The following is a 6,000-nucleotide window of genomic DNA, read 5'->3' on the forward strand; positions in this document are numbered from 1 at the left end:
TTCTCAGAAAATTTAATTCCGAGCACGTGTCAAAATTTTATTTCAGACTTGCAGAAGACAGCAAAAGGAAAAAGCTTGTTCGCAAAAACAGTTTTAGGAAAGAATTCTTTTAGAAATACAAAGGAACGTCTAGATAAGTGGCTCTCAAACTTTAGCTGCTTCAGAATCCCCTGGAAGGCTTGTTAAAAGCACCTAGGGTTGGGCCCACCCCAGAGATTCTCCTTCAGCAGGTCTGAGGTGGCGCCGAGAATCTGCATCTCTAACTATTCCCTGGGGAAGCCAAGGCTGCTGGTCCCAGGACCACGCTTTGTGAACCACTGATCTAGACTCTCAGTGAAGCTGTTTAGATGCAAGACTGTTTAATCTTACAGGACTGTAAAGCTGACACGCCTTTACTCATTGGGCAATCACCGTGGCTATGCTGCCCCAGGGTGCCTCGGCCGCTCCTGACGATACCTAGCAGCGCGGTTCCCTTCCTGGGCAAGGCCAGATCGGGCTATCTGATTAAAGAGCTGGGGTTTGCTTTTCAGATTGGGATGCTCTGGGAATGAAACGGGAGGAAGTTGTCTTTCTCGCCCCGCCCCGCACAGATCGACTCCCTTCCCAAGGCGACCTGCGCGGCGCCTCTCACCGTCCGAGGGCGCGCCCAGGAACTGGCACCAGCGCTGGGCCGGGTCTGGGCGCAGCGGGGCTTCTCCGGGCCCCGCGCTCCGCACTGCGCAAGCGCAGCAGCGCCTCCGACGCCAGGCCCGGGGGCGCCCGGAAGCGGCTGTGCCGAGCGGCCTCCATCCTAGGGGCGCCTGAGAACAGCTTTCTCCACTTCTCGCTCGCCCCTCAAGTCCCAGTTTTTACCTAGGCTGGGGTTAGTGAGCCAGGCGCAGGGGAATCCTACGAAATTCCAATCCCTCCGAATTAAAAAGAAAAAAAGACTGTGCCGAAACCCGGGATCGAACCAGGGACCTTTAGATCTTCAGTCTAACGCTCTCCCAACTGAGCTATTTCGGCGCCCCTTTCGCTCCCTTAATTGTAAACTATCACTGAACTCGTCCCTTCCGCCCCTTCTCTCTCTTCCCCAACAATCACAGTGTTTTTTTCTTTGTCGTATTAAATGGTTACATAGATCAGAATTCTTCTGCCTTTTTACAAGCCACGATTAAGTGCACTGTATACATTACTTACTTTTCCCCCCAAATAATCCGAACCTCTAGTTTAATCATCAACAGCAGGCATAGTGAACGAGCCGGTGTCCCCGCTGCGGGATTCGGGGTGGTGGGTTTGGCGTGGGCGCCGGCAGCGGGGTCAAAAGCAGCGTCGCGGCGGGGCGGGGCCTGCACCCCCCGCCTGGGACCTCGCGGTCCCCACGCCCGTCCGGACGCGGGTTTCGTCGTCGCACGGCTGCTCCCCGCGAGCCCCCTGCCCAAAGTAGGCCGTTCCCGCTGCGACTGCATCTGTTGTCACGATTGGGATGGACAAGGAGTGGACAAGGGCGTGGAAGTAGGATTGCAGCCTCCTTGTGATCTTGGGCCTGGAAATGCTCCCTTAACCTACCACCGCTTTGCACGGAGCCAGCCAGGCACACCGTAAAAGCCTGGCGAGCTCCACCAGAACCATCATCCAACGTCAATACTACTTCCTACACTAGCTGACAAGTGCTTCTGAAGCGCCCGCTGAGCGCTAAACACAGACACTCTGTAATGCCCCAACATCCTTTTTTTTTCTTCTCTCCCATTAAATTGTAATTCTCTGACGGCAGGGAGGATTATCTCACCGCCCCTTTCCTGTTTAAGTGGAAGTTTCACAGCCAGTCTTGAGGGATGGATGGATGCACGTGTTCTACTATGAAAGAAAAAGAGGAAACATGAACATGGGAAGCTTTTGTAGTCTGTAAGGTGGAGAGTCTCTTTCTGAGCTCCTTTGTTGTGTCAAATCCAAACAGAAGAGTTTGAGATTTAAAAGAAGTCATTGGTTAAGAAGAGGAAAGCTTGGAGATGAACAGAGTTCTGTGTAGGCGTAGTGGGGCTTGGAGTGGAAGGAGGAGAAATTTGGAGCAGCTGTCTTGTGCGCGTCAAACAAAACGAAAGAGGTGAGGAAAGAGGGCTTTAAGCTTTCTTGTGTGTCATTAATGTAGCTAAGATAACAGAACTACAATCTAGTAGTGCCCATTCTTTGACTAAAGGTGTATTTTAGAATGTAAGTGCTGTGATGTATGGCTTGGATTAACTGGGTGGCCACACAGCCTAGTTTGCCCAGAACTGTCCTTGTTTCCATCTGTTGTCCCAGAATCCTGTCATAGTTACACCCCTTTCACTCTTAAAAGTATCCCAGAATGAATGGAAAATGAATGATGTGACCACCTAACTTATAAACAACAGAAAAGAGCCACAGCGTGGGGCTACGTAATGAACTCTACCAGTTTCACCACTAAAAAGATTTTTAACATCAATTCAGCATTTGTCATTGCTGTTTTACAAAGGCATCTGAAATTTTCCAGGACGTAGTGTCACAGTTCCCAAACTGCAGCAAAGCACCCTGGGACACGGCAGTGCATTCACAGGGGGTTGCAGAATATTTGAAGTTTTGAGGGAAACACAGTGATACTGGACATCGGTGGAACACTGCACAAACTGCTAGCTAGTTCATAGTTTCAGCAATAGATTGCCCTACACTACGTTCAGTGACATCATCTCTTTGCAGTTAGGTTTTCTGCAGTTTTGATAAAAAGCAAGTGCCCAGAAAAATAAATGGGTAACAGGAAATGAGAGTATCAATGTCTGATCTGCTTCTATGGTTGGAGAAATTGTGTAGTACTCACCAGGTACACACATCCCATTGGTAAGTACATTATCGGTAAGATAGTTGTTTAAGAATGAAATAAAAATATAACTTTTCTTTTGATTTATATGTATAATTTTTTCCAAACAGTTACAAAGTCGATGGACATAAATACTTAATAAGTTGTTTGGGCCTGAGTACTTCATAGAAGGAACTGTTTGGTATTTCTTTTGGCCTGGGGACATTGGAAAAATTTACTGAGGCACTAAGAGCGTTATGAACAGAGAATGTTTGGAAACCTCTAGCTTAGTGCTTTAGTGTCGATAGCAGGAATGAAAATTATTACTGAGTTTGGGAGAAAATGTGGCTTTGCTCAGCAAGATTGCAGAGCAAGAAGAACCATCAGAACTTCCACAGAGTCCAAGTGCCAAGGGCTAAAGTGAAGTGAAAAATCTATGCACACACATCACAATAACAAGGAACAGATGATGATGAAACTGGCATTCAAATCAGTAAAAGGATGTTGAAGAAGGACTCCATGTTGAAAAGGAGCTTTGGCTATAGTCCTGTCTTCCAAATTAATCCAAGGATTCTGGCCAACTCGAGTCTAATTACCTATGAAAATCATGAAGACTAATTATGAGAACTAACCAGAAGATCTAAGAATAACAAAATTAAAGAGAATATGCTGTATATGGTTACACTATGTAATACATTTCTGAACAGCTGTCAATTGATCATCTGTCCTTAACTTTGCTCCTGGGACCCCACAATCCAAAAAAGTAGCACTTACTTTATTTTCCTCTGGTGTTAATATTTCTTAAAAGTATTAAAAAGATGCGAGTCTATCAAAAGAACAAAGGAGTCAGTTTGAAGGGGCTCTTACAGGCCAAATCTGGTACAATCTGAGCATCTAAATGAATAAAGAGCTTAATAGATTATTTACCCCTTGAATAAAATAAAAATCCATGAGTACAATAATGGGAGAAGAATGAGATTGAGGGTTCTGGCTTATAGGTGAGTAACTTGTATCAACTGATCAATGGTGGTGTCATTGGAAATCACCATTTTCTGAGCATTGTAGTAAAGACTGGGTTGGGTCAAGAATCAACAATGGATGCTAAGTCTGAGGGGAAAGTTATAAGAGGAGCAGGATCATTGCATGGCCTAACAGTATCTCTCCACAGATTGCTTAATAGTAACAAGGCAGGAAACAGAAACTATACAGTGGGGAAACTGGACAATGCCTGGATCTGGCCATCAAGGTTAACATTACCAGTGAAGGACACTGAGACATCATGTGCCTTGTAATATGATTCCTTCAAAAAGACACAACTTATCACTTACAAAGTGGTCCAGACAAGGATGTATAACCTGAATCTAATCATGAGGCAACCTTAAATAAATCCAAAAATAAAGGTATTCTAGTAAATGACTGGCCTGTATTCTTCAAAACTGTTCAGGTCATAAAAGCAAAGAAGAGCTGGAGACTGTTCCAGATGGAAGGAGGCTACAGAGACAAGACAACTAAATGTAATGTGTGCTCCTGGGCTGGTTCCTATTCGGGAGGGGAAAGGCTTTCAAGGATATCATTGGGACAGTTAGAGAAATTGGAACAGGGACTATATATTACATACAAGTGTCATATAAATGTTAAATTCCCTACAGTTGGCAACTGTAGTTAGGGGAGAAAATATCCTTGTTTTTAGGAAATACATACTGAGGTATTCAGGGGTAAAGAGAGATCATATCTGCAATTTACTGTCAAATGGTTCAGAAAAATAAAATAATCAGGGGGAGGGTATAGCTCAATGGTAGAGCACATACTTATCATGCATGAGGTCCTGGGTTCAATCCTCAGTACCTCCATTAAAATAAATAAACAAACCTAATTACCTCCCCAACAAAACAACTGAAAAAAAAAAACTTCTTAAAAAATAATATAAAATAATCATATGTGTGCAAGTACACACAGAGAGAGAATATGAAAATATAAATGAGGAAAAATATTAAAAATTGGGGAATCTGGGTAAAAAATATATGGGACTTCTCTGTACCATCTTGTAACTTTTGTGAAAATTGGAAACTCAGAATTTGTTTAAAAATTTTTAAAACTTTTGATGCTCTTCTGTAGCCAATTTCAGTTAGAATCATAGTAATGCTAGATATGGAAGAGAACATGGGGTTAATTTAGCCTGATCCACAAATTTTATGTATCAGGAAACTGAGGCCCAGAGATGCTGTAAGCAACTTGCTTAAGGATACTGTCTTAGTCGGCTTGGGCTGCCATAACAAAGACCCACAGACACTGAGGGGGTGCAGTGGGGCACGTGCACCACAGAAATTCCTTGTCTCACAGTTGGGAGGCTGGGAAGTCCAAGGTCAAGGTGCCAGCACATTGGATTCCTTGTGAGCACGCTCTTCCTGGCTTGCAGATGGCTGTCTTTTCGCTGTGTGCTCACATGGCCTTTCCTTGGCCCTTGTGCTTGGAGATCTCTCTCTCTTCCTCTGTCTGTCTCTCTTGCTCTTCCTTTTATTATAATATAGCCACCAATCCTATTGGGTTAGGACCCTGCCCTTATGACCTCCTTAATCTTAATTACTTCCTAAAAGCTCTCTGTCCAAATAGTCACAGTGGGATCTGGGGCTTCAACATGAACTAGGGGAGGAACGCAATTCAGTCCACATCAATCACACACAGCTAATCTGGTGCCGAACTGACGACTGACTCATAAACGTATCCTGTAGCTTGCACCAATATTCTGCTTTTTCTTGTAGATGCTTTTTTATGGGCATATCTGTGCCTTTTGAAGCTCTCTGCGTACAGAAAAGCATATCTTTGCTTGACGGATAGAAAGTGATTTCTCCACAAAGTTGTATATTAAAGTGGTAATTTAGGGGAGAAGTATTAAAAAAGTTAATAGATTGCAAATATCATCAGGGTGCTGAATTGATCTAAAAGAAGTTAATTTATTTAAAGCCATTAAACCACAAGTCGATAAAGGCCTTATTGGTTTTTGTTTTTGTTGAATCACAGACATCAATATTAAGCCTCAGGCTACACTTACCAGGCCAGAAACAATTAAGTAAATTATAGTCGAGAACAGCCGACAGAGCTTTTCCTGTGTTCTAATCCAACCCTCCCACATCCATCAGGCAAACACCTAACTAACCATGTGGGTTTTACATAATGCCCTAAAGGCCAGAAAACTTGGATTCCAGAGCGTG

General features: G+C 43.9%; 2 non-coding genes across 2 annotated transcripts; one reads left to right on the forward strand and one right to left on the reverse strand.

Moving 5' to 3' along the window:
- Nucleotides 1-932: 932 nt before the first annotated feature.
- On the reverse strand, nt 933-1,005 carry TRNAF-GAA (transfer RNA phenylalanine (anticodon GAA)). Its single transcript has one exon. It is a non-coding gene; the product is annotated as a tRNA-Phe (tRNA).
- A 3,563-nt stretch (nt 1,006-4,568) lies between these two features.
- Nucleotides 4,569-4,641, forward strand: TRNAD-AUC (transfer RNA aspartic acid (anticodon AUC)). Its single transcript has one exon. It is a non-coding gene; the product is annotated as a tRNA-Asp (tRNA).
- The last annotated feature ends 1,359 nt before the right edge of the window (nt 4,642-6,000 follow it).

This window comes from Vicugna pacos, chromosome 14 (assembly GCF_048564905.1).
Source record: "Vicugna pacos chromosome 14, VicPac4, whole genome shotgun sequence".
In the NCBI taxonomy this organism is placed as follows: domain Eukaryota; kingdom Metazoa; phylum Chordata; class Mammalia; order Artiodactyla; family Camelidae; genus Vicugna; species Vicugna pacos.